This window comes from Dermochelys coriacea, chromosome 10, assembly GCF_009764565.3.
Source record: "Dermochelys coriacea isolate rDerCor1 chromosome 10, rDerCor1.pri.v4, whole genome shotgun sequence".
NCBI classification, from domain to species: domain Eukaryota; kingdom Metazoa; phylum Chordata; order Testudines; family Dermochelyidae; genus Dermochelys; species Dermochelys coriacea.
The window spans coordinates 26,083,578-26,108,779 of record NC_050077.1 but is presented as its reverse complement, the minus strand read 5'-3'; the positions used below and the strand labels follow the sequence as shown (position 1 = coordinate 26,108,779).

The following is a 25,202-nucleotide window of genomic DNA, read 5'->3' as shown; positions in this document are numbered from 1 at the left end:
AAGCGCTACGATATAACCGCATTTGCTCCAACCCCTCAGACAGAGACAAACACCTACAAGATCTCTATCATGCATTCCTACAACTACAGTACCCACCTGCTGAAGTGAAGAAACAGATTGACAGAGCCAGAAGAGTACCCAGAAGTCACCTACTACAGGACAGGCCCAACAAAGAAAACAACAGAACGCCACTAGCCATCACCTTCAGCCCCCAACTAAAACCCCTCCAACGCATCATCAAGGATCTACAACCTATCCTGAAGGACGAGCCATCGCTCTCTCAGATCTTGGGAGACAGACCAGTCCTTGCTTACAGACAGCCCCCCAATCTGAAGCAAATACTCACCAGCAACCACACACCACACAACAGAACCACTAACTCAGGAACCTATCCTTGCAACAAAGCCCGTTGCCAACTCTGTCCACATATCTATTCAGGGGATACCATCATAGGGCCTAATCACATCAGCCACACTATCAGAGGCTCGTTCACCTGCGCATCTACCAATGTGATATATGCCATCATGTGCCAGCAATGCCCCTCTGCCATGTACATTGGCCAAACTGGACAGTCTCTACGTAAAAGAATGAATGGACACAAATCAGACGTCAAGAATTATAACATTCAAAAACCAGTTGGAGAACACTTCAATCTCTCTGGTCACTCGATCACAGACCTAAGAGTGGCTATCCTTCAACAAAAAAGCTTCAAAAACAGACTCCAACGAGAGACTGCTGAATTGGAATTAATTTGCAAACTGGATACAATTAACTTAGGCTTGAATAGAGACTGGGAATGGATGAGTCATTACACAAAGTAAAACTATTTCCCCATGGTATTTCTCCCTCCCACCCCACCCCCCACTGTTCCTCTGATATTCTTGTTAACTGCTGGAATTAGCCTACCTGCTTGTCACCATGGAAGGTTTTCCTCCTTTCCCCCCCCCTGCTGTTGGTGATGGCTTATCTTAAGTGATCACTCTCCTTACAATGTGTATGATAAACCCATTGTTTCATGTTCTCTGTGTGTGTGTATATAAATCTCTCCTCTGTTTTTTCCACCAAATGCATCCGATGAAGTGAGCTGTAGCTCACGAAAGCTTATGCTCTAATAAATTTGTTAGTCTCTAAGGTGCCACAAGTACTCCTTTTCTTTTTTGAGCAGGTTTCAGAGTAGCAGCCGTGTTAGTCTGTATTCACAAAAAGAAAAGGAGTACTTGTGGCACCATAGAGACTAACAAATTTATTAGAGCATAAGCTTTCGTGAGCTAACTGAGCTGTAGCTCACGAAAGCTTATACTCTAATAAATTTGTTAGTCTCTACGGTGCCACAAGTACGCCTTTTCTTTTTTGAGCAGTCTACAACAATGCTCCCACTGCATAGCTGAGCACAAGAGAAGTTAAATACAATCCAAGAACAACTAAAGGAAACATCCTTAAGGAAAGTGCTCTTCTGACCCATTGCACTGGGGCTGTTTGTTTCAGCATACTGTCATTGAAAAATAAAAGTTCCATTTTGCAGAGTCTGTAACAACTAAAATGCCAAACCTAATGGCTTATTTCTTCCACTGTCCAAACAGGCCAAATTCATCCCTATGGAACTTCTCTGAAGCCACATTGAGTCACACTGACAGTGAATGTAGCTCAATATCTTAGAAAGATTGCCACATTACCGTTGTTCATCAGTGCCTTTCTAAAATGATAATCAAGTAATTGGGACAGGCTTGTCTGACAGTGCAGAAAACTAAAGAGACCAGGTGAATGAGGTGTTATCTTCTATTGAATCAGCTTCTGTTGGTGAGAGAGACAAGCTTTTGAGTTTACACAGAGCTCTTATAAAAGATATTACCTACTCACCTTGTCTCTCTAATATCCTGGGACCAACATGGCTACAGCACTGCGTAGTGCGGAAAATGTCAAATTTTAATCTGACCAGAGTAAAAAAGGCTTGACTCTGGAATTCATGAAGGCCTCTGATTCAGCAGTCCATCCCTATTCAGCAAAGCATTTAAGTATGTGCCTGAGGTTAAATTGGGTCCTAATTCAGGAATCTACATAATCTGGGTGTTACAGTTCTTATAGGGAGAGTCTGTCAGCAGTGTGAGGTAAAGGAAGGCTCTTGGAGCATAAGAAAAACTTCAGAATGTTGGCTGCCTTTTTTCCACTCAATATCCCTCCTTTTTCTGTGGTTTTAAGTTCCTATACTCAGTTCTCCCTAGACTTTTTTCTCCTCTATACTACCACCTCTTTTATCTAGCCTCCAAATAAAAAATGTCTGTCTGTAATTGTTCTTTTGTATTGCATTCCACAGCAGCACATAGATTATTTTGAGATTTCTGTTCTCCTGACTATAGAAATTAGTTCTTTGTAAGGCACCCCTCCAGTTTAGGGATGGACTGAGCCTGCTCTCTAGAGTTCATTGTAAAAACACAGCTTAAGAGGTTTTCTCTTAGAATAAATTGAAACGAATATGGTGAAAGAATTGTGATTGGAACCATGAATCTTTAGCAGAATCAAGTTTGAATACATGAAGTGACTTGTAAAAAGGACTGGAAACTTTATTTTATATCCTATTTCCTGCTACCAAAATCATCTCATTTAGCCAGGAAATTCTGCAGTTATTCATATCTTTCCCTTTAAAAGTCATGGTCAAGAAAAGTGGATTGAGATGAGAGCTTTAAAGGTGGATTCCACTTGCAACACAACAAATGTCAAACATATGGCAGCTGTCTATTTCTCATGGGAACATCAGCAAATAAATATAGTCTTTTCTAATGTTTACTCAAAAAATACTAAACCTACCAGACAGTCTCTTGCAGTATCTCTAGGCTATCACACTGTCCTCCTTCCTCTTGCAGAAAGCTTTTCATCCCCACATGATGTCTCTAAGGCCTGGCCTACACTGGAGGGGAGGAGGGGGGTGTGGATCTAAGTTACGCAGCTTCAGCTATGTGAATAACGTAGCTGAAGTTGATGTACTTAGATCTACTTACCGTGGCGTCTTTACTACAGTAAGTTGATGGCTGGTGCTCCCCCTTCAACTCCACCTGTGCCTCTCACCCTGGACGCTCAGTGGTTGATTTATTGCTTCAGACTAGACACGATAATTTGACCCCCGCTGGATCGATCACTGCCTGTCGATCCAGCGGGTAATGTAGACAAGCCCTAAGTCAACTGTGGGTTATTTGCTTTTCTGAAACCTATTACACAAATTCGCATGATCTATCTTGAGGGGGAAAGGGCTTTTCATTAAAAGAGAGACTAGAAACCCTAAAGTCTGATTCAGCTAAATTTCAGTTGGCAGAATGTAAATACCCAAACTTAAATACCTTGGCATGGAAGATGCTGTATAAATGTTGATGAACAGGTGCAGCAAAGGGAAAAAAATTATCTGTCACAGCGTAATGTAACATTTCTATTCTAAAGCACTTTTGGGAGCTAAGGCCCCACTTACTTAATTTTCTACCATGAGTAACTCCATTGATTTCAACAGGCTTACTGATTTACAGTAAAGTTAGACATGTATGTAAGTGTTTGGACAGAGGCCTCAATATAGATTTATATTTGAACTGAATTCAAAGCTGCCAATGTCTGTCCATTTGTTTTCTCAATTGATGTAAATGACTGAAGCTCGAACTAACCTGCTTGGAAAAGGTTTGTGTGGCACATAGTGAGTGCTGTCACAGTCTGATGTTGTAGTGGAAGATGAATCAAGGTTGTTTGAATAGCAAACATCTATGTAATGAACATCTCTGAACATGTATGAGTTGACTGTTGTTCAAGTAGCTGCTCCTTAGGAGTCGACAATATTTTCCCCCAAACCCCTAAAAAGCTTCTGTTTTTTCCATGTCTACATTTAATTGACCATACACCATAATTCCCACTCCCTGCCCTGACTAACTGAAATGTGTAACGGCATTTCAAGGGAAGGGGAGACAGTGCCATTATTTTGACATTTAAATGAGTAGACTAGACAAACATCACTAGGAGAATGTACTGCAGGGATCAGTCCTGCATTAGCAGGGAGCTGGACAGCCTCGCCAAACAGGCCATCTCCATTTCTAACTGCTATAAATCTATAATTAAAATAGGTATTTTACACATGCGGATACACTTCTCAAAGCTTCAGTTATCGCCATGTTGTGGGTGGAACGCAGACTGTTCTCTTGGGAAATGGGCAGCTCTTGTCAGCCATTGTACATCTGATCTGTCATTCTGCAACCATGGGAGAAAGGGTGTTTACTTTCAGAAATGGGAAATATCTTCTGTGGCTATTGAGATCTGCTGGGTTTGGGTTTTGTCCTAAGAGCAAATGTGTAATTATAGGCATTGAATACATTCTTATTTTCATATCAAATTGGAACTTGTTATGTACCTTGGTAAACTGGGATATAGGCTACTGTGTATAAAGAGCAGTGGACAGTTACCAAAGTCTTAAGGTATGCAGGGGCTAGGATGACCCCTCCCTGCTACATGTGCTTGAAAACTCCAGTCTTGCATGTTAAATTTGATTAGTGTAGAATTTAATTGATGCATTTTATTTTTTGTCTTCCTGTGACTTATTAAAGAGTTAACAAACTCTCCTGCTGCCAAAAATAATGTAATATATGAACTGATGTTTCATTACAAACATTGATACTGATGTCATAAGAAGAAATGAAGAAGCGTGGAAGAAATAACCTCCCAGCTCATTATCTGGACTTTGATGGAGATTGCTATTGTGACAGTATATTAAATTGGCTGGAAATGTAATAAAAAGATTAAAAATGAAATGAACTGGCAAAGCATTGTAGACATGAATGTGCTGCTTTTGAAAGAGTTAGGTGGCTAAACAGAAACTAAAATATGAGCTGGGCTATTTCATGTTTGCCTAGTCCATGCACCTTGTAATTCTCCCACACACAAAAAAGACCATTTTATTCCCATTTTTCATCAGATTTGTTAGCAGCTGTAATACCATCTTAATTATTTTGTCAAAATGTACTGCAGACCACTTATAATTACACTATGATAGTTAAACTACACTTGTCAAGTAAGTGAATAAAGTGCAGTTTGGATTTAGTTTCCAAGCATTTTTATTTGTTCCCTTGCTGATTAGCAGTATTTGCTAATTTCCACTGAGTCTTCCAGACATTTGTGAGGTTCTGCCCTATGGCCAAGAGTTGGTGAGATACTTATGCTCATGAGTCATCTTAAGCATGAGTAGTCTCATTTATCTCATTGAGACTATTCATATGCTTAAAGTTGCACATGAGCTTAAGTACCTTATTGAATTGGTACGAGTTTTTTCATGAAGTTGATAGATTTCCACTCCATACGGCTAAATTCAGTGCCTTGCATAATAACAGGTTTCAGAATAGCAGTCATGTTAGTCTGTATTCGCAAAAAAGAAAAGGAGTACTTGTGGCACCTTAGAGACTAACAAATTTATTTGAGCATAAGCTCTCGTGAGCTACAGCTCAATGTTAATTTAATTTTGCCTTCCAAGCAGTCTCATCAGCTGGAGTCTGGAGATGATTGTTGAGGTTTTCAAAATAGTTTAGGGGATTTAGACACATTTTCCATTAAATTTAATAGAACAGATATGTGTCTAACTTTGAAAATCTCAAGCTTTGGCCTAATTGTTATACGTGGGCAATGATGAGATAATGTTAGAAGTATAGGTATGTGAGACCCTACCTGACTTCTGTGTAGCCCTTTAGTTCATCTGTTCACATTGTTTAGCCTTTTTTAAAAAAAAAAGGTTTAAGACTTATCTCCTCTCTGACGTTAATTTTAAGTAGCTACTGTCTAAATGGCTTTGACACTTGTAACTCCAAATTAGTCCTAAAACGGAGACTGGGCCACTGGTTTTGTTTATGTCTGAGTGAATTATATCATATAGCTGATACTTGAGTGACACTATGCAAACCTGCCCCTGCCATGCATACATACACACATCCATCCCTCAAATTTGTTGGAAAGTAACAGGTTCCTAATGATGTACTGAGGTTGATTGCACTGAATTTCCAGCATTCACTAAGCTTATTTTCTCTTCAGAGAGGACAGTTGCCTCCTGAAAATTAGTTCAGCTATAAATCTTCCATATTGAGTTCTGTAGTATGGTACACAGTCTTCTAGTCAGCCATAGATGAAAGAATACATTTTTTACCACTGTGGCTATTTGGGTATCCACTGAAATTGAGCAATCCAACATCGTTGGGTTTTTTTTTCTCCTCCATTTTCTGATGTGCCTTTCTCTGAGGTCATCTCATCACTTTAGTCCAAATAAGGTCCCAACTCTTCTCCGAAGTTTCTACTTGCTAGAACATTGCATGCTGTTTACAGTAGTAATTCCTGTTTGTGAGCTGCAGTAGGTATGTTTTGTTTTTGGTAGCTCTTGTGCCAGTGAGTAAAGGAAAAATGCCACCATCTAAACATTTAAGTTGTAAAGTGCAAAGAATATGCCAGGCCAACTTAATTTTTAGCCAGTGTCTGCATTATCTCATATATTCCCTTCTAGCTACACTGAAAGACTTCATAGCAATAGTTTACAGTTAAGCCAGTGATCAAACTAGTTAGGATAGCTATGGTATTGATTATTACAGAGGATAACCTAAGTTGGTAGACTATAGTGATTAGGGACCTTGCTCTTAGTTATGCATACAAGCTAATTGGCTTAATAGGGTTGCACATGTGTAATAGAAAGTGGTATTGGGCCATGGGTCCCTCTGCATGTGATTTTTCTGCCTCATCGCTCCCCGTAATTACTTCAGGGGGTATTTTGCGCCACTGTGCAATGCAGAATTTTGCAGAAATTAATGTGCATGCAGAATTTCCTTTCCCCCCATAGAAATGGGCTGCAGTGCTGCTAGCTGCCACTAGGGGCCACTGTACATTGCAGAGTCCGGCTTGCACAGAGAAGACAGTGTTGGGTGGGGAGGGAGAGGGAGCAGGAGCTACAGGGTTCCTGTCAGTTGCAGTTCCCAGCATGCCCTGAGGGAAGGAGAGGGCAGCAGGCAGGATACTCCGTGCAAGCATGGGACTGAGCATCAGGCTGTCTTCCCCCTCTGGATCCCTGGGCTCTGAGTGGGGAGAGGGGTGGGTGTCTGGCCTGGGGGGACCACGGCTGGAATCTGGGAGGGAGGGGATGCGGGTATCTGGGCCTTGGAGGGGCCCCGTAGCTGAGCTCTGGAGGGGAGAGGGTGTGGGTATCTGGGAAAAGGGGGACCTGTAGCTGGGCTCTGGAGGGTAGGGGGAGTGGGTGCAAATATCTGGGCTGGGGGAAAGGGATGTGGGTATCTGGACAAGGGGGAGCCCCGCAGCTTGGCTCTTGGGGAAGGGGTTGTGGGTGTCTGGCCCGGCTGGGCTTTGGAGGAGGGAAGGGGGCAGAAAAATAGGAACTGGGTTGTCCTAGGGGTTTCTTTAACTCTCTATTCCTGAAGGAATTTTTGTGTGCCGGTATTGTTACAGACATACTTGCTGACGGGTATTGAAATAAATTACCAAAATAATTGAAAATGGCATTATTATGTAGTTTATTTTGGCAAATAAAATTTGCAGAATTTTAAAATATTGTGTGCAGAATTTGTAATTTGTTGATGCAGAATTTTTAATTTTTTGGCACAGAATGCCCCCAGGAGTAATCATAATAACAGATCCTATCTCCTGCTAGGATGCTGAGGGACAGGAAAGTCCTTTATTAGTGACCACAAAGACAAATTTATAAGTTGTCCAGAGGTGTGTCTTCCTTTCCCTGAATCGGTGACTTGGCTCAAGGAGTCAAATAGCAGATTAAGGAAGATAGGGCCATAAAGTTCTGCAATCCCTTTGCTGCAGGAATTTTAAAGGCTTGGTTTTCTGTTTCAGGAGCAGTCATAAATAGAAATGATTGTCTACCTGCTGTTAGTGTATGTGGTATGCCTCTTTATGGGAGACGCCTGTGGTGGTGTGGGCTTTGATTAGTTATAATCAGATCACTCTGATTGTAGTTTCAGAGTAGCAGCCGTGTTAGTCTGTATTCGCAAAAAGAAAAGGAGTGAGCTGTAGCTCATGAAAGCTTATGCTCAAATAAATTTGTTAGTCTCTAAGGTGCCACAAGTACTCCTTTTCTTTTTTTCTGATTGTAGTCGTTGTCAGTATGTAAATGTTGATTTGATACTCCAGTGAAAACAAGATGCTCATTCCTTTTCAAGGACTGCAGGCATTTTAAATGAGTGACACATTTCCTCCTCAAAAAGTTTGGAGTTCTTAGGGCTTACTTTTTAGTCCCTTAGCAAGTCAGTGTTTTTAAATTATGAACAGAATGTGACGGTGAATGTCCCAGTTTGCTTTGCCATCTACTGCTTGATGCTGATGTGTTCTATTTCTTGAAGGCATATATGACATTTATGTTTTTGACATTTTGCCTCTACCCCCAGGAGCTGCTATGTCTGGGTATTTTGTTTTACTCAAGTGTTATGGTTCTGTGCATGGTATGGAACATTTTGTATTTCCTAACAAGTCTCTGGCTCTTGCTTTCTAATGTGTCTGTGCCACTGCCTATTTAAGGCTTATAAAATAAATCATCATTTTCTTTGCTAGTATGTCTGGTCATTTATAGTAAAATCATGTGTCTGTAAATATCACAGCAATCAGTAACATGGCTAGACCTTATATTACTGGGGGTAAAAATAACCAGTCTTCATAGTTACCTTGTGTTTCATTTGCTACTGTGTACCAGTCTTTCTAGATCTTGATCTTCTTCCTTTTAGCGCATGCTTCTTGTGATAATACACTGAAACTGATGCATGTATGAAAGAATAAATTAATTTGATAGAAAAGTGTGCTTTTGAATAAGAACATAATAACTAGAAGGATCAATTCATAAGAGCAGAAAATGTACTGTAAGTTTCCCTGGAAAAATCCAGTGTGCTGTTTTGAGACTGCACTACTACTTTCGTTGGTTGACTATGTTCTTTCCTACAACCTGCTACTCAAACAGGACTTGTTACTAACATTAGTCCTGATAAATTAGGATTGAAGTCAATGGCTGGTTTGTGTTATGACCCATAGTTTTGTTGAAATCATGAAAAGAACGATAGTCCTTTAGATTACTGGACTGGATCTCAGCATATCTGAGTTCAGTTCCTTGCTCTGTCACAGACTTTCCGTGTGACCTTGGGTATGTTGTTTAATATCTCATGCATTGGATCCCCATCTGTGAAAATGGGGATGATGATGCTTCCTGACCTCACAAGGTTGTTAAGGATACATTAGTCTGAGATGTTCGAATATTATGGTAATAGGGGAACCTAAGCATCTCGATAGACATTGGTGTAGAAAATGCATGTGATAAAATGTACAGTGGAGGGGAAAAAAAGGATTCCAAGCAGCCACACCTTCTTTCAGAACATATGTTCCAGCTTGAGATGGGTAGGAAGATATAATTTTTTCGTTGATGCTTTTGGTGCAGGAATTATAAAATCGGTCTCTAGTGTTGAATTTGATGGTGATATCTTTGGAGCAGGTAGCTGTGTTTTATACAGTGCTTAGCGCAACTGGGTCCCTATCCTGACTGGGGCCTCTCGGTGCTACTGCAATGTAAATAATAATAATAATAAACAATTACTATTCCTATAATGCTTTGATAGCACCTCCTAGACAAAGATTTCAAATTGCCTTATAAAACTTAGTGAATTAAGCCATACCCTATCAAGCAGAGTGTTTGCCACTGGAGAGGTAATATCTCCTTCATAATACTGTCTTCATACAGCCCATTTTGGGAGTCATTATCCTGGCTGTTCAGCCACATAACTCTAAATTTAGTAGTAAATTTCTCAGAGAAACCCCAGCATTCTATAGATTGTGGGTATAACTACCTACCACTCCCAACTCCTCACAGTCCCCCTCACTCTCTGCTAGCTGATACGGTCATGAAATTAACCTTCTGTCTGCACAGGAATATTTGTTTCTTCTTAGCTAGTGATTAAAGTAGTTTCATAGTGTAGTTAATTACTTGATTCGCTATAAAGCCAATATTACAGTTGCTTTTATTTTTCCCAGCAGCCAGTATAAGCAAGCGGCTTTTGTCTCCATAAATTAACTATTTGTATTAATAATAATGAATGGAATAACTAATATGATTAAATAGATATTCAACTAAGTAATCAGCATTCAGCACTAGAATAAAAGGGGTAAGGGATTAACATCAGTATTTGATCCAAATCATCTTGAATGCCTGTGATCTGTGAAAAGAAAAGGAGTACTTGCAGCACCTTAGAGACTAACAAATTTATTTGAGCATAAGCTTTCATGAGCTACAGCTCACTTCATCGGATGCATTCGGTGGAAAATATGGTGGGGAGATTTATATACACACACAGAGAACATGAAACAATGGGTTTTATCATACACACTGTAAGGAGAGTGATCACTTAAGATGAGCTATTACCAGCAGGAATGGGGGGGGGACCGGGAGGAAAACCTTTTATGGTGATAATCAAGGTGGACCATTTCCAGCAGTTAACAAGAACGTCTGAGGAACAGTGTGGGGAGAAATAACATGGGGAACAGTGGTGGTGGGGGGGGGGGGAGAAATAACATGGGGAACTAGTTTTACTTTGTGCAATGACCCATCCACTCCCAGTCTTTATTCAAGCCGAAGTTAATTGTATCCAGTTTGCAAATTAAGTCCAATTCAGCAGTCTCTCGCTGGAGTCTGGTTTTGAAGATTTTGTTGAAGGATAGCCACTCTCAGGTCTGTAATCGAGTGACCGGAGAGATTGAAGTGTTCTCCTACTAGTTTTTGAATGTTCTAATTCTTGACGTCTGATTTGTGTCCATTTATTCTTTTACATAGAGACTGTCCAGTTTGGCCAATGTACATGGCAGAGGGGCATTGCTGGCACATGATGGCATATATCACATTGGTAGATGCGCAGGTGAACGAACCTCTGATAGTGTGGCTGATGTGATTTAGGCCCTATGACGGTGTCCCCTGAATAGATATGTGGACAGAGTTGGCAACGGGCCACAAGTACTCCTTTTCTTTTTGTGAATACAGACTAATGCGGCTGCTACTCTGAAACCTGTGATCTGTGGATTGCTTGGTATAGTTCTGGCAAATGACTGACATTTGTGATACCATTGATAGATTCCAAGGCCTGAAAGAAGCATTGTGATCATGTCATCTGACTCACCTGTATAACACAGGCTAGAGAACATCCTCAAAATAATTCCTAGAGTAGATCTTTTAGAAAAATATCCAATCTTGATTTTAAAATTGCCAGTGATGGAGAAGCTGCCATGACCCTTGGTAAGTTGTTCCAATAGTTAATTACCCTCACTGTTAAAAATTTAGATGTTATTACCGGTCTGAATTTGTCTAGCTTGAACTTCCAGTGATTGGATCATGTCTTACCTTTCTCTGCTAGATTGAGAAGCCTGTTATCAAATATTTGTTCCCCACGCAGTTAGTTGTAGACTGTAATCAAGTCCTGCATTAACCTTCCCTTTAAGATAAATAGATTGAGCCCCTGAGTCTACCATTATAAGGCATCTTTTCTAATCCTTTAATCATTCTTGTGGCTTCTTCTCTGAACCCTTTCCAATTTATCAGCATCCTTCTTGAATTGTGGGCAACAGAACTGGACACAGTATTCCAGCAGCAGTTGCACCACTGCCAAATACAGAGGTAACATAGCCTCTCTACACCTGCTTGAGATTCCCGTGGTTATGCATCCTTTTGACCAGTGTCGCACTGGGAACTCGTGTTCAGCTGACTATCCATCACAACCCCAAAATCGTTTTCAGATTCACTGCTTCTGAGGGTAATCTCCTCCATCTTGTTAGTATATTCTTTGTTCCTAGATATATATGTTTACGTTTACAGTGTTAAAACACACATTTTTTGCTTGCACCCAGTTTACCAAGTAATCCAATCCACTCTGTATCAGAGACCTGTGTCTTCATTATTTACCACTCGTGCAATTTTTGTGTTACTTGCATACTTTATCAGTGATTAGTTTGTTTTCTTTCAGGTCATTGATAAAAATATTAAATAGTGTAATGCCAAGAATTCATCTCTCTGGAATTCCATTGGAAACACACCCACTTGATGATGATTCACCATTTACAATGATATTATGAGACCTGTTAGCCAGTTTTTAATCCTTTTATTATGTGCCATGTTAATTTTATATCACTCTAGTTTTTAATCAAAATGTTATACGGTAGCAAGCTAAACACCTTCCAGAAGTCTAAGTATATTACATCAACACTATTACCTTTATCAACCTGACTTATTATAGCATAAAAATAAATCAAGTTAGTTTGACAGGATCTATTTTCCATAAACCCATGTTGATTTGCATTAATTATATTACCCTCCTTTAATTCTTAATTGAGTGCCATATGAGCCGCTCCATTATCTTGCCTGGAATGATGTCACACGGATAGGCCTATAATTACCTGGATCATCCCTGTAACCCTTCTGCCAGGTGAAGTCGGCAGCAGCCAGGGCTGGGTTCAATATGTAGGGATTCCTCTTAACAAAACAAAACAGAACCTGTTTAAGCCCCCACCCGGTAATCTGGGAAAATTGAATGCCACTCTTGGGAACCTCTAAGAGGCAATACTTCCCCACTCGCATGCACTGACACTCTGTGTAACAAAAGAAAACTTTTTATTAAAAGAGAAAGGGAGCCAAGCATTAATTTGGGAAAACAGCACAACCACATTCAAAAGCATGCAAACATAAGCACGCGGGGTCCTTTGTCTCAGTTTCCCACCTTGTTGAGAAAAAGTCTGATGAACAAATGTCCTTTTACCACATTACTCTCCTATCTTTCTGCTGTATCTCACTCTCAGATGGCTGTCCTTGATTAGCAAAAGACTCTGAGGTGTGTTAAGAGTGTACCTCCCACCCTTGGGGTGTGCGAGGTGGGGGGAGGCACTGAGCAAAGCCTCTGCTGCTCCTTCTGCTTCTATTGTTTCTCTGTTGCCACTTGCTGCTCCCACAACATCACCAATGAGGTTCCACCATTTAATCCAGTTTTTAGTGATTTCAGCAGGTAGTGGGGAACCTCACAGTCAGTTCAGTCTCTGTGTTGTCTTTCACTGTGCCCCACCTATGGTCTAAGGCAGAGATGGGCAAACTACCGGCCACATCCGGCCTGCGGGACCCTTCTGTCTGGCCCCTGAGCTCCTGGCCCGGGAGGCTAGCCCCTGGCCTTTCCCCTGCTGTTCCCCCTCCCGCACAGCCTCAGCTCATTGCGCTGCCAGCGCAATGCTCTGGGCAGGGGGGCTGCGAGCTCCTGAGGCAGCATAGCTGCAGAGCTTGGACTGACCCGATGCTCTGTGCTGCACAGTGCTCCAGGCAGCGTGGTAAGGGGGCAGTGAGTGGGGGTGGGGGGTTGGATAGAGGGCAGGGGAGTTTGATGGGGTGATCAGGGGCCGGGGGTGTGGATAGGGGTCGAGGCGGTCAGAGGGCAAGGAACGGGGGTTGGATGGGGCAGGGGTCTTGGGGGGTGGGGGGGAGTCAGGAAGGAGAGGCAGGGTTGGATGGGCGGTAAGAGGCAGTCAGGGGTGGGGGGCTCTGGGGGCGAGCAGGGGGTGGTGGATGGGGCAGGAGTCCCGGGGGAGCCGTCACAGGACAGGGAAAAGGGAGGTTTGGATGGGGCAGGAGTCCCAAGGGGGCCGTCAGGGAGCGAGAAGCAGGGGCAGGGTCGGATAGGAGTCAGGGGCCAGGCCATGCCTGGCTGTTTGGGGAGGCACAGCCTCCCCTAACCAGCTCTCCATACAATTTTGGAAACCCGATGTGGCCCTCGGCCAAAAAGTTTGCCCGCCTCTGGTCTAAGGCTTAGCTCCTAGACCTGCTCTGCAGTGATGTCAATTCTAGAAATCACCACTGGAAACAAGGACTCTCAATTGAGTCTCATCAGCTCTGTCATTAAATACTAGGGAGGAGCAGGTCAAAAGGCACCTAGGATTCTTGAGGCAGAGCCCACATCACCAGGTAGAACATCTGTCCCCACTCACTCTCATCTTCACTGGGATTTGGCATCCCTTTCTCCTGCATAGCAACTGAGGTTCAGTTTAGGTTAGTAACCCCTTCAATCAGGGCATTCTAAACACAGTTTTGCTGCCATTTACTCGTACGGTAAGGATAACATTTAATTGCCCCTGCAATTAGAGTGAGTTATAACACAAAACCAGTCACAATGGATCATTTCAGCAAAGCAACTCCATCTGCAGTGTGACTGAGCATGTCTATGCAAATACGATCTGCTCCTGAAGCCTCTTCCTCCTGCTCATAACAAGATGTCATGAGAGAGCTCATTCAAACTCTGCTTACATCCTGTTTAACCTTTTTACAAATTGGCACAGTGTTGGCTTTCCTCCAGTTATCTGGAACTTCCCTTGTATTCCAAGACTTATTGTTCTGATTAATAGTCTTCATGTGGAATGTGTCTACTATTTGGCCGTGTGGCCTGTAGTTCACATGGAAGGTGATAAGAACCCCAAAGATCTTCTACTATCTACTGAAAGCCTACTATCACTAGAGCTTCAGCCCAAGGGTTTTTGGCGTTTCCTTGGCTCTGTCCAAAGGTCAGAAGAACACATCAGACCTGCAACCAGTTTAGACTTCATAATTCCATACATGTTGAACAAATAAGACATACTGAACCAAAATGTGCATAATCACTAGGATTATCCATCAGTGAACAATTTAGCTTATAATAAAATTTTGCAAAAAGAAAAGGAGTACTTGTGGCACCTTAGAGACTAACAAATTTATTAGAGCATAAGCTTTCGTGAGCTACAGCTCACTTCATCGGATGCATTGTGACACTTTTTTTTCTTTTTAACACATTTGTTTTTGATTTTTTTTTTTTTAAAAAAAAAAGCCTTGCTGGATATGTGAAATAAAGATTTGTATTTAAAGTACAGAGATTATTGCCAAAGACAACTGCATAGTAAGTAGTCAAGGGTTACTAGATGTGGTGCACTTAAATATTTTGTGATGTTAAAGAAAATCCATATGTACAGTGCACACATACATGTATGCACAAAAGGTTGATCAATTTCCAATGATTTCCGTGGAGGGATAGAGTGGCGTGCTACTCCTGTGATGTAATATCACCACTCTTTGCTTTTTCTTGCTTTTTCTTTTTCTTTTTCTTTTTCTATACTCCTTCACAGAGTTCCTAGAGTGGAGCACAGGCTGATTCTTTTTCTAAGTCACCATGTCTTGCTCATTATTTGGACTTCCACATGGCATAGACAACATAGCAGGGATCTATACTGCCTCCCTCTGTGTTTCCTCCCTGGCTGCTACCAAGGAGCAATTGAGGTCCCAAGCAATGGTTGCATGGCCAAGCAGAGGGGAGAAACAACCTCCTTTGGCTCTGTGCAGAAGGGGGTTCCCTTCCTTATAGGTATCAGTATTCCTACTGGCAGTAAGTCTGGATGTTATCAGTTGGCCATTTATCACAGGAGGTCTTGAGGAGGGAATTAAAAAACAGTGTAGTGATGTTTAAATCATGCATGGTATACAGTTTAATTCCTCTTCCTTCTTGAATCCAGGTCCATGGTTTTCTTCCCTTCTAACATTGCATGTGTCTAAGCTCATTAATGCAAAGCAGCTGGACTTGGCTACCTAGAGCTGTTAGAAAACTCTCTTGCTGAGACATAGTGTGAAGCAACCAAGACTGGACCTTGCTTGCATTTTATTCTGGTGTGGCACTGCAGCAGGTATGGCTTGATGATCCTGCATTATTCCATAGTGGTTAGGAGTTCATGGCAGCTTGAATCACTGTAATGTGCTGATTACTGAACTGGGTAAGTCACTATCTCCCTTGTAATAATTACAGATTTCCTTTGTGATTTTTCTCCTATTTGTTACCACAGCAACCATGTAGTAGCTCTGCTGAAGTGCTGTCACAGTGATTTAAAACTGAAATAGCTCAGCCTTTTACTGCACACTGGTTCATCTTTCCTCTTGTTTCTACCCCTGCCCCCTTGTTGCCATGGCAACCCATCAGTGGCATTCAAGTCTGCTGTGTTTCTCAGTGCATCTAGCAAGACAGCCAGCTCTTGGTTTTTGTTACTGTTACTACATAGTCACTGCTTTTATTGTGTGCGCATATGTATTTCTCTTTAACTCCACAGTTCAGAGAATGAATGCACCATCGGGAGCTGATACTACAGTGCATTATGATTGCTAATTATATACACATACATGCATTCATGCATGCATGCTCACTGTGCAGGATATCAAGGAAACAAATATAAGACTAGATATTTTGTAGGAATTGTGTTCCCTGATATTACAGCTGTGGCATTATAAGACAGAGCACAAATGATGCGTTACAGAGCTAATCTTTAGAGACGCATGCTATTTTTTAATCCCACAGTTATAAGGAAGATACAGTATTTGGAAGATAGCAGCTCATTTGAAATGAGTACATTCCAGTTCTAGATCCATCAGTACTGTATTTCTGGACAAGAACATTCATTGAGTTAATTTTGGAGCTTATACAGTTGTGAGTTAAAATGCTACACCTATGTGTTAAGTGACAGAGCAGGTACCAGTCTATGCAGTCATGTGGCTTTGTTTTGAACTGAATTGGCCATCTTTCTCCCCAACCTCACCCTGGGTTTAGATTGAGCACGGGCAATTTGTAAGAGCTAGATATATTTCAAATAGATGGCTGTTTTTTCTCCTCAGTTGAACTGCAGAGTTGCTGCTAGATTTTTTTCTCTGATTGATCTTTGGTCTTTTGGCAGTTACTGAAGGGAGCTGACATCAATGTTATTTCTCAACAATGTAGTTAACAGTAGCTTGCTTTAAAGGGAATAAAAGGGAAGTACAATTTAAACTTACATATTTTCATCCAAGCAATGTAAGTGTCATGAACTTTTTGTGTGTATATATTGGAGGGATTACAATATCTATTTTGTTAAGATTTTAAGAATTTACTTTGAATGCTTTTTACAAAATGACAAATTGAAGGGTTTAATTACTAAGAAGCAAATTTGTTGCTGGAAGGTGTGTGCGTATGTATGTATTTAGATAATCATAGAAGATTAAAAAGAAAAGAAGTACTTGTGGCACCTTAGAGACTAACAAATTTATTAGAGCATAAGCTTTCGTGAGCTACAGCTCACTTCATCAGATGCATTTGGTGGAAAAAACAGAGGAGAGATTTATATATACACACACACAGAGAACATGAAACAATGGGTTTATCATACACACTGTAAGGAGAGTGATCACTTAAGATAAGCCATCACCAACAGCAGGGGGGGGAAGGAGGAAAACCTTTCATGGTGACAAGCAGGTAGGCTAATTCCAGCAGTTAACAAGAATATCAGAGGAACAGTGGGGGTGGGGTGGGAGGGAGAAATACCATGGGGAAATAGTTTTACTTTGTGTAATGACTCATCCATTCCCAGTCTCTATTCAAGCCTAAGTTAATTGTATCCAGTTTGCAAATTAATTCCAATTCAGCAGTCTCTCGTTGGAGTCTGTTTTTGAAGCTTTTTTGTTGAAGTATAGCCACTCTTAGGTCTGTGATCGAGTGACCAGAGAGATTGAAGTGTTCTCCAACTGGTTTTTGAATGTTATAATTCTTGACGTCTGATTTGTGTCCATTCATTCTTTTACGTAGAGACTGTCCAGTTTGGCCAATGTACATGGCAGAGGGGCATTGCTGGCACATAATGGCATATATCACATTGGTAGATGCGCAGGTGAACGAGCCTCTGATAGTGTGGCTGCTGTGATTAGGCCCTATGATGGTATCCCCTGAATAGATATGTGGACAGAGTTGGCAACGGGCTTTGTTGCAAGGATAGGTTCCTGGGTTAGTGGTTCTGTTGTGTGGTGTGTGGTTGCTGGTGAGTATTTGCTTCAGATTGGGGGGCTGTCTGTAAGCAAGGACTGGTCTGTCTCCCAAGATCTGAGAGAGCGATGGCTCGTCCTTCAGGATAGGTTGTAGATCCTTGATGATGCGTTGGAGATGTTTTAGTTGGGGGCTGAAGATGATGGCTAGTGGCGTTCTGTTGTTTTCTTTGTTGGGCCTGTCCTGTAGTAGGTGACTTCTGGGTACTCTTCTGGCTCTGTCAATCTGTTCCTTCACTTCAGCAGGTGGGTACTGTAGTTGTAGGAATGCATGATAGAGATCTTGTAGGTGTTTGTCTCTGTCTGAGGGGTTGGAGCAAATGCGGTTATATCGTAGCGCTTGGCTGTAGACAATGGATCGAGTGGTATGATCTGGATGAAAGCTAGAGGCATGTAGGTAGGAATAGCGGTCAGTAGGTTTCCGATATAGGGTGGTGTTTATGTGACCATCGCTTATTAGCACCGTAGTGTCCAGGAAGTGGATCTCTTGTGTGGACTGGTCCAGGCTGAGGTTGATGGTGGGATGGAAATTGTTGAAATCATGGTGGAATTCCTCAAGAGCTTCTTTTCCATGGGTCCATATGATGAAGATGTCATCAATGTAGCGCAAGTAGAGTAGGGGCATTAGGGAACGAGAGCTGAGGAAGCGTTGTTCTAAGTCAGCCATAAAAATGTTGGCATACTGTGGGGCCATGCGGGTACCCATCGCAGTGCCGCTGATTTGAAGGTATACATTGTCACCAAATGTGAAATAGTTATGGGTCAGGACAAAGTCACAAAGTTCTGCCACCAGGTTAGCCGTGACAGTATCGGGGATACTGTTCCTGACGGCTTGTAGTCCATCTTTGTGTGGAATGTTGGTGTAGAGGGCTTCTACATCCATAGTGGCTAGGATGGTGTTTTTAGGAAGATAACCAATGGACTGTAGTTTCCTCAGGAAATCGGTGGTGTCTCGAAGATAGCTGGGAGTGCTGGTAACGAAGGGCCTGAGGAGGGAGTCTACATAGCCAGACAATCCTGCTGTCAGGGTGCCAATGCCTGAGATGATGGGGTGTCCAGGATTTCCAGGTTTATGGATCTTGGGTAGCAGATAGAATACCCCAGGTCCTGGCTCCAGGGGTGTGTCTGTGCGGATTTGTTCTTGTGCTTTTTCAGGGAGTTTCTTGAGCAAATGCTGTAGTTTCTTTTGGTAACTCTCAGTGGGATCAGAGGGTAATGGCTTGTAGAAAGTGGTGTTGGAGAGCTGCCTAGTAGCCTCTTGTTCATACTCTGACCTATTCATGATGACGACAGCACCTCCTTTGTCAGCCTTTCTGATTATGATGTCAGAGTTGTTTCTGAGGCTGTGGATGGCACTGTGTTCTGCATGGCTGAGGTTATGGGGTAAGCGATGCTGCTTTTCCACAATTTCAGCTCGTGCACGTCGGCGGAAGCAGTCTATGTAGAAATCCAGGCTGCTGTTTCGACCTTCAGGAGGAGTCCACCCAGAATCCTTCTTTTTGTAGTGTTGGCAGGAAGGTCTCTGTGGGTTAATATGTTGGTCAGAGGTGTGTTGGAAATATTCCTTGAGTCTGAGACGTCGAAAATAGGATTCTAGGTCACCACAGAACTGTATCATGTTCGTGGGGGTGGAGGGGCAAAAGGAGAGGCCCCGAGATAGGACAGATTCTTCCGCTGGGTTAAGAGTATAGTTGGATAGATTAACAATATTGCTGGGTGGGTTACGGGAACCATTGTTGTGGCCCCTTGTGGCATATAGTAGTTTAGATAGCTTAGTGTCCTTTTTCCTTCCTTCCCCCCCCTGCTGTTGGTGATGGCTTATCTTAAGTGATCACTCTCCTTACAGTGTGTATGATAAACCCATTGTTTCATGTTCTCTGTGTGTGTGTGTGTATATAAATCTCTCCTCTGTTTTTTCCACCAAATGCATCCGATGAAGTGAGCTGTAGCTCACGAAAGCTTATGCTCTAATAAATTTGTTAGTCTCTAAGGTGCCACAAGTACTTCTTTTCTTTTTGCGAATACAGACTAACACGGCTGCTACTCTGAAACCATAGAAGATTAGGAAGAGACCTCAGGAGGTCATCTAGTCCCAACCCCCTGCTCAAAGCATGACGAACACCAACTAAATAATCCCAGCTAGGGCTTTGTCAAGCTGGGCCTTAAAAACCTCTAAGGATGGAGATTCCACCACCTCCTTAGGTAACCCATTCTAGTGCTTCACCACCCTCCTATTGTAATAGTGTTTCCTAATATCCAACCTAGACCTCCCCCACTGCAATTTGAGACCTTTGCTCCTTGTTCTGTCATCTGCCACCACTGAGAACAGCCTAGCTTCATCCTCTTTGGAACTCCCCTTCACGTAGTTGAAGGCTGCTGTTAAATCCCCCTCACTCTTCTCTTCTGCAGACTAAACAAGCCCAGTTCCCTAGTCTCTCCTCATAAGTTATGTGTCCCCCAGCACCTTGATCATTTTCTTGCCCTCCACTGGACTCTCTCCAATTTGTCCACAACCCTTCTGTAGTGGGGGACCCAAAACTGGATGCAGTACTCCAGATGTGGGCTCGCCAGTGCCAAATAGAGGGGAATAATCACTTCCCTCGATCTGCTGGCAATGCTCCTGCTAATGCAACCCAATATGTCATTAGCTTTCTTGGCAATAAGGGCACATTGACTCGTATCCAGCTTCTCGTCCGCTGTAATCCCCAGGTCCTTTTCTAGAGAACTGCTGCTTATCCAGTCGTCCCCAGCCTGTAGCAGTGCATGGGATTCTTCCGTCCTAAGTGCAGGACTCTGCACTTGTCCTTGTTGAACCTCATCATATTTCTTTTGCCCCAATCCTCCAATTTGTCTAGGTCACTCTGGACCCTATCCTTAGCCTCCAGGGTATCTACTTCTCCCCCCATCTTAGTGTCATCTGTGAACTTGCTGGGGGTGCAACTTATCCTGTCATCCAGTTTGTTAATAAAGATGTTGAACAAAACTGGCCCCCGGACAGACCCATGGGGCACTCCGTTTGATACCGGCTACTAACTAGACATCGAGCCATTGATCACTCCCCCTAGAGCCCGACAATCTAGCCAGCTTTCTATCCACCTTATAGTCCATCCAATCCATACTTTTTTAACTTGCTGGCAAGAATACTATGGGAGACTGTATTAAAAGCTTTGCTAAAGTCAAGAGATCACATCCACTGCTTTCCCCATATCCACAGAGCCAGTTATCTCATCATAGAAGGCAATCAGGTTGGTCAGGCATGGCTAGCCCTTGGTGAATCCATGTTGACTGTTCCTGATCACCTTCCTCTCCTCCAAGTGCTTCAAAATGGTTTCCTTGAGGATCTGCTCCCTGATTTTTCCAGGGACTGAGGTGAGACTGATCAATCTGTAGTTCCCTGGGTTCTCCTTCCCTTTTTTAAAGATGGGGACTATATTTGCCTTTTTCGAATCATCCGGGACCTCCCTGGATCGCCACAAGTTTTCAAAGATAATGGCCAATGGCTCTGTAATCGCATCAGCCAATTCCTCCAGCCCCTTATTTATTTCCATTATGTATACTACTTTAGTGGATTATTAGTGCTAAGTCTGCATTCTTGTGCTGACACACACTATATGAAGCCTACGTCCTCTCTCTACCAACTTCTTCCTTCTAGACCCTCAGTCTCTGGGTCTCCAGCCTGCATCCTAACCATCCCTATTTCCATCTTGCCCCCAAGTCCTTGATGTTTCTTGGTCCTTTCTTCCCCCACATAAATACAGATTCTGCACAGCACACACACCTGGTTCACTAAAACTCCCAGCAAAAGTCCAGGCACCACTAACTTCTATTGAGTGGCTTCTGAGCAGTTAGGAAAAATTGAATACTAGTATTCAATTGGGCTATTTTCTTTGTTCCAGTAGACATGATTTGATCCAGACACAGGATACTTTACTCTCAGTCTAATATAATCAAAGAAGTATGTGTATTGTTGATAAGGGGTATCAGATGATGAAATGAAAACCTGGTTTATAATTTCCATATTGCACAAGGCTCTTATAATTCCAGCAAACTGTTCCGATCAGGTACCCAGTCAGACTGTGTTCTTTTGATTAATGCTACAGCCAATACACTACTTCCACTTCTGCAGTATTTCTGCATTTACCTCTTTCCAGTTCATTCTGTTTATTCGTTGTGATAAAGCTGTTACTACACCTCGCCTCTCCCACAAAGTGTTATCACTCAGAATAACTCAGGGCTTCAAGTTAATACGTCTGAATTTAGGCTTCAGGCTTTTTCCCTCCCTTGGGCTTTATGTAGACTTGGATTAAAGATGTGATGTTAGATCATATTAACTAGCTCAATCTATCGAGCACCTTCTAAAGATAAGTAAATTGTACTTGCTAAACTGACCAAGTTGAAACCTAGAATGTAGACTAGACCTTAACTTGACTAGGTGGCTTGTTGTTGTTTGGTATTTGTACTGCAGCAGGCCTTAAGGCATGCTTGTGCTATATAAACATTTAACAAAAAGATGGTCCCCATTGTGGATGGTTTGCTGTCTAAACATATGCTAAAGTATAACTTGTCTTGTCTGGATGAGTCTTAAAGTGTTAGATTGTGATACTTAAACCAGTCAAACAGCACACCTTTAAATCCTAGTCTACACAAAGCCTTAGGGCTTGGCTACACTTACATTTTATAGCGCTCTAACTTGCTGGCTCAGGGGTGTGAAAAATCATCCCCGAGCACAGCAAGTCTGAGTGCTTTAAAGCGCTAGTGTGGACAGGCTCTGAGCGCTGGGAGCCCTGCGCTCTGAGCTAATCCCCTTGTGGAGGTGGATTGCTGGGAGAGCTCTCTCCCAGTGCTTGCGTGCGACCATGCTCACACTTCAAAGTGCTGCCATGGGAGCGCTCCCGCAACACCGCTTTGAAGTTTCCAGTGTAGCCATGCCCTTAGAGTGGAGGCCTTGCCTCATTGATTTCAATGGCATAGCTACCTTCTTTTCTGCTTAGTATGTTTGAAAAGACACTCCCCATAAGTGAGGCATTAGTTGACATAAAGATGGTATAAATTTCCACACTAACATTCCTTTAAGCAGTAGTTCATTAGCTCAGTGGGTTAGAATATTTAGGATATTTTGTGACTGGTTTTACTGTTCTGTTGGGAATCCCATCTCACATATTTTATTTCAATGAAGTTTCATATCTTTACTATTTTTACTACAATATTCTGGTTAAATAGATAAGAAGCATGGTGGAGACATAATTATTGCCAAGTATTTGAAGAATATAAGCACCAACAAAAGCCAGGCATAGTTCAGGGTGATACAATGGGTTATATGGCGGCCGTCCGTCTCGAAAAACGATGGTGTAAGCACCAAAGCAGTTCAGTTACTGCATGTCATGCTGCAGCATCACAAATGGCTAAAAAGTCCAATTCTCAAGCAACAGTCCTTGCCATAAATAATGCAGGCAAAAACTGCAGGACCAGAGGATGAAACTGGTGTGCTACTAGCCCTTGATACCTTCTTCGTTTTCCTCTCTCTTAAACACCGCTCTTCAGCCTCTTTGACTCCCTGGTGCAGCACAACCTTCTATTGTGGCCTGTTGCTAACTGCATCTTCCCAGCTTGCAGTGTTGATGTTCAAACTTTTCAAGTCCTGCTTGCAAACGTCCTTGAACCTAAGCCTAGTTTGGTCTAGTGGCCTTGGATCTTCTGCAAGTTCTCCATAAAAGAGATCCTTTGGAATGCATCCAGTGTCCATCCAGTACAAGCCAACAGAATGATCAAGCCAACAGAAACGTCTGAGTTGGAGAAAACATTAGAGTTGGCAATTTTGCTTTCTCAAGTACTTTGGTGTCAGGAACTCTGGCTTCGCACTTGGTATTTAGAATACAAGAAAGACAGCAAGTGTGGAAAGTGATTAATCTTCTCTCGTGCCTGTAAGTAAGTGGTCTAGGTCTAGGTCTCGCTACCATGCAGCAGCATTCTCAGAGTGCATGTCTGATAGACCCATATCTTGGTGTTCAATGTTAGTTTCCTGTTTTCCCACATGCACTTGGTCAGTGGGCCAAAAGGGATAGCTGCCTTTCTAGTGCAAGAATTAAGCTTGTCACCTAAAGATAAGTTATCCAAAGTTGATCCTGGATAGCAGAACCTATGCACAACTTTTAGTGTGGAGCTAGCTATTAAAACATCTGATGCATTTGACACACCTTGTGCCATAATCATTGTCTTCTTTAGAGTGATTTGTTAGCCTTTAAGGTGCCACAAGTACTCCTTTTCTTTTTGTGGATACAGACTAACATGGCTGCTACTCTGAAAACCTGTCTTTAGAGTGATGGTTAGTCAAAATTCATCACAAGCTAGAGCAAAGCTATTGCCAAGGTGCTGGAACTCCTGCGTATGTGATGAGCACTGAGTCACTGGTGGAAAAAAAGTTCTATCAGCAGGACTTTGACTTTGTTTTTTGCTCTTAAGTGTTGTAAAGTTGAAGAAAGAGAAAAGGAGTACTTGTGGCACCTTAGAGACTAACAAATTTATTAGTCTCTAAGGTGCCACAAGTACTCCTTTTCTTTTTGCGAATACAGACTAACACGGCTGCTACTCTGAAACCTAAAGTTGAAGAGGTTTCCATCTGATCTGGTATGGTGATGTATCCCTGGTGCTAGGTTAGAAAGCATGATGAAGCAGAGAGAAGAATGTACTGAAGAGTGTTGGTGCCAAAACAAATTACTGTTTGACACCACTGCAGATTTCAAAGCTGTCAGGTTGGTCACCATAATACTGAACTGTAGACATCATGCCACTGGGGAAGGATTGAATCACACTGAGGAGAATGCGGTGCAACCACATCTCTCTAGCAGTTGGAAAAGACTTTTTCTGCTGACCAGGTCAAAAGCCTTCATACGGTTAGACTGAATATTGTGGGGGAGATTTTTCTAATGGTGTGATCCATTAGGATATGTCTTCACTGCTTAGTTAACTTGTATGATCAGCTTCCATGTCTGAGCACCTAGACTGGGTGTGAGCAGCCACTCTGCAAAGCCCTTCCATGTCACTGTGTCCTTACTGTTGCTATGTTCACCTGTGTGTCACTACCATGGCAAATCTGCTGCTGCTCCTCACTGTCTAGACTGTGAAGAGCAGAACAGGCCCACTTATTTTCTGAATGGTAAACATCTTGCAGGGTGGTGGTGGGAAAGAGTGTTTGATCAATAACATCAAAGTGAATAAGCACATAGGAAGAACAAAAACTCAGGCTTGTTTGTAAATACGACAACCTACGTACTTGAGAACTCAAATGCAATTAGGGTGACCAGATTTAACGGGGAAAATATCACGACACACGGGGGAA

At 42.4% G+C, this 25,202-nt stretch overlaps 1 protein-coding gene across 2 annotated transcripts in view; it reads left to right on the top strand.

Annotated features, from left to right (window-relative positions):
* ABAT (4-aminobutyrate aminotransferase) overlaps window positions 1–25,202 on the top strand; it is a 144,315-nt gene that overhangs the window by 19,001 nt on the left and 100,112 nt on the right. The window contains exon 1 of one of the 2 annotated variants that reach the window (XM_043494676.1): window positions 16,755–16,865. The exons of the other annotated variant lie outside the window; for it this stretch is intronic. The gene's annotated coding sequence lies outside the window, so the exon portion shown is untranslated. Of the gene's footprint in view, window positions 1–16,754; window positions 16,866–25,202 lie in introns of those variants that run through there. 2 annotated transcript variants of the gene reach the window in all.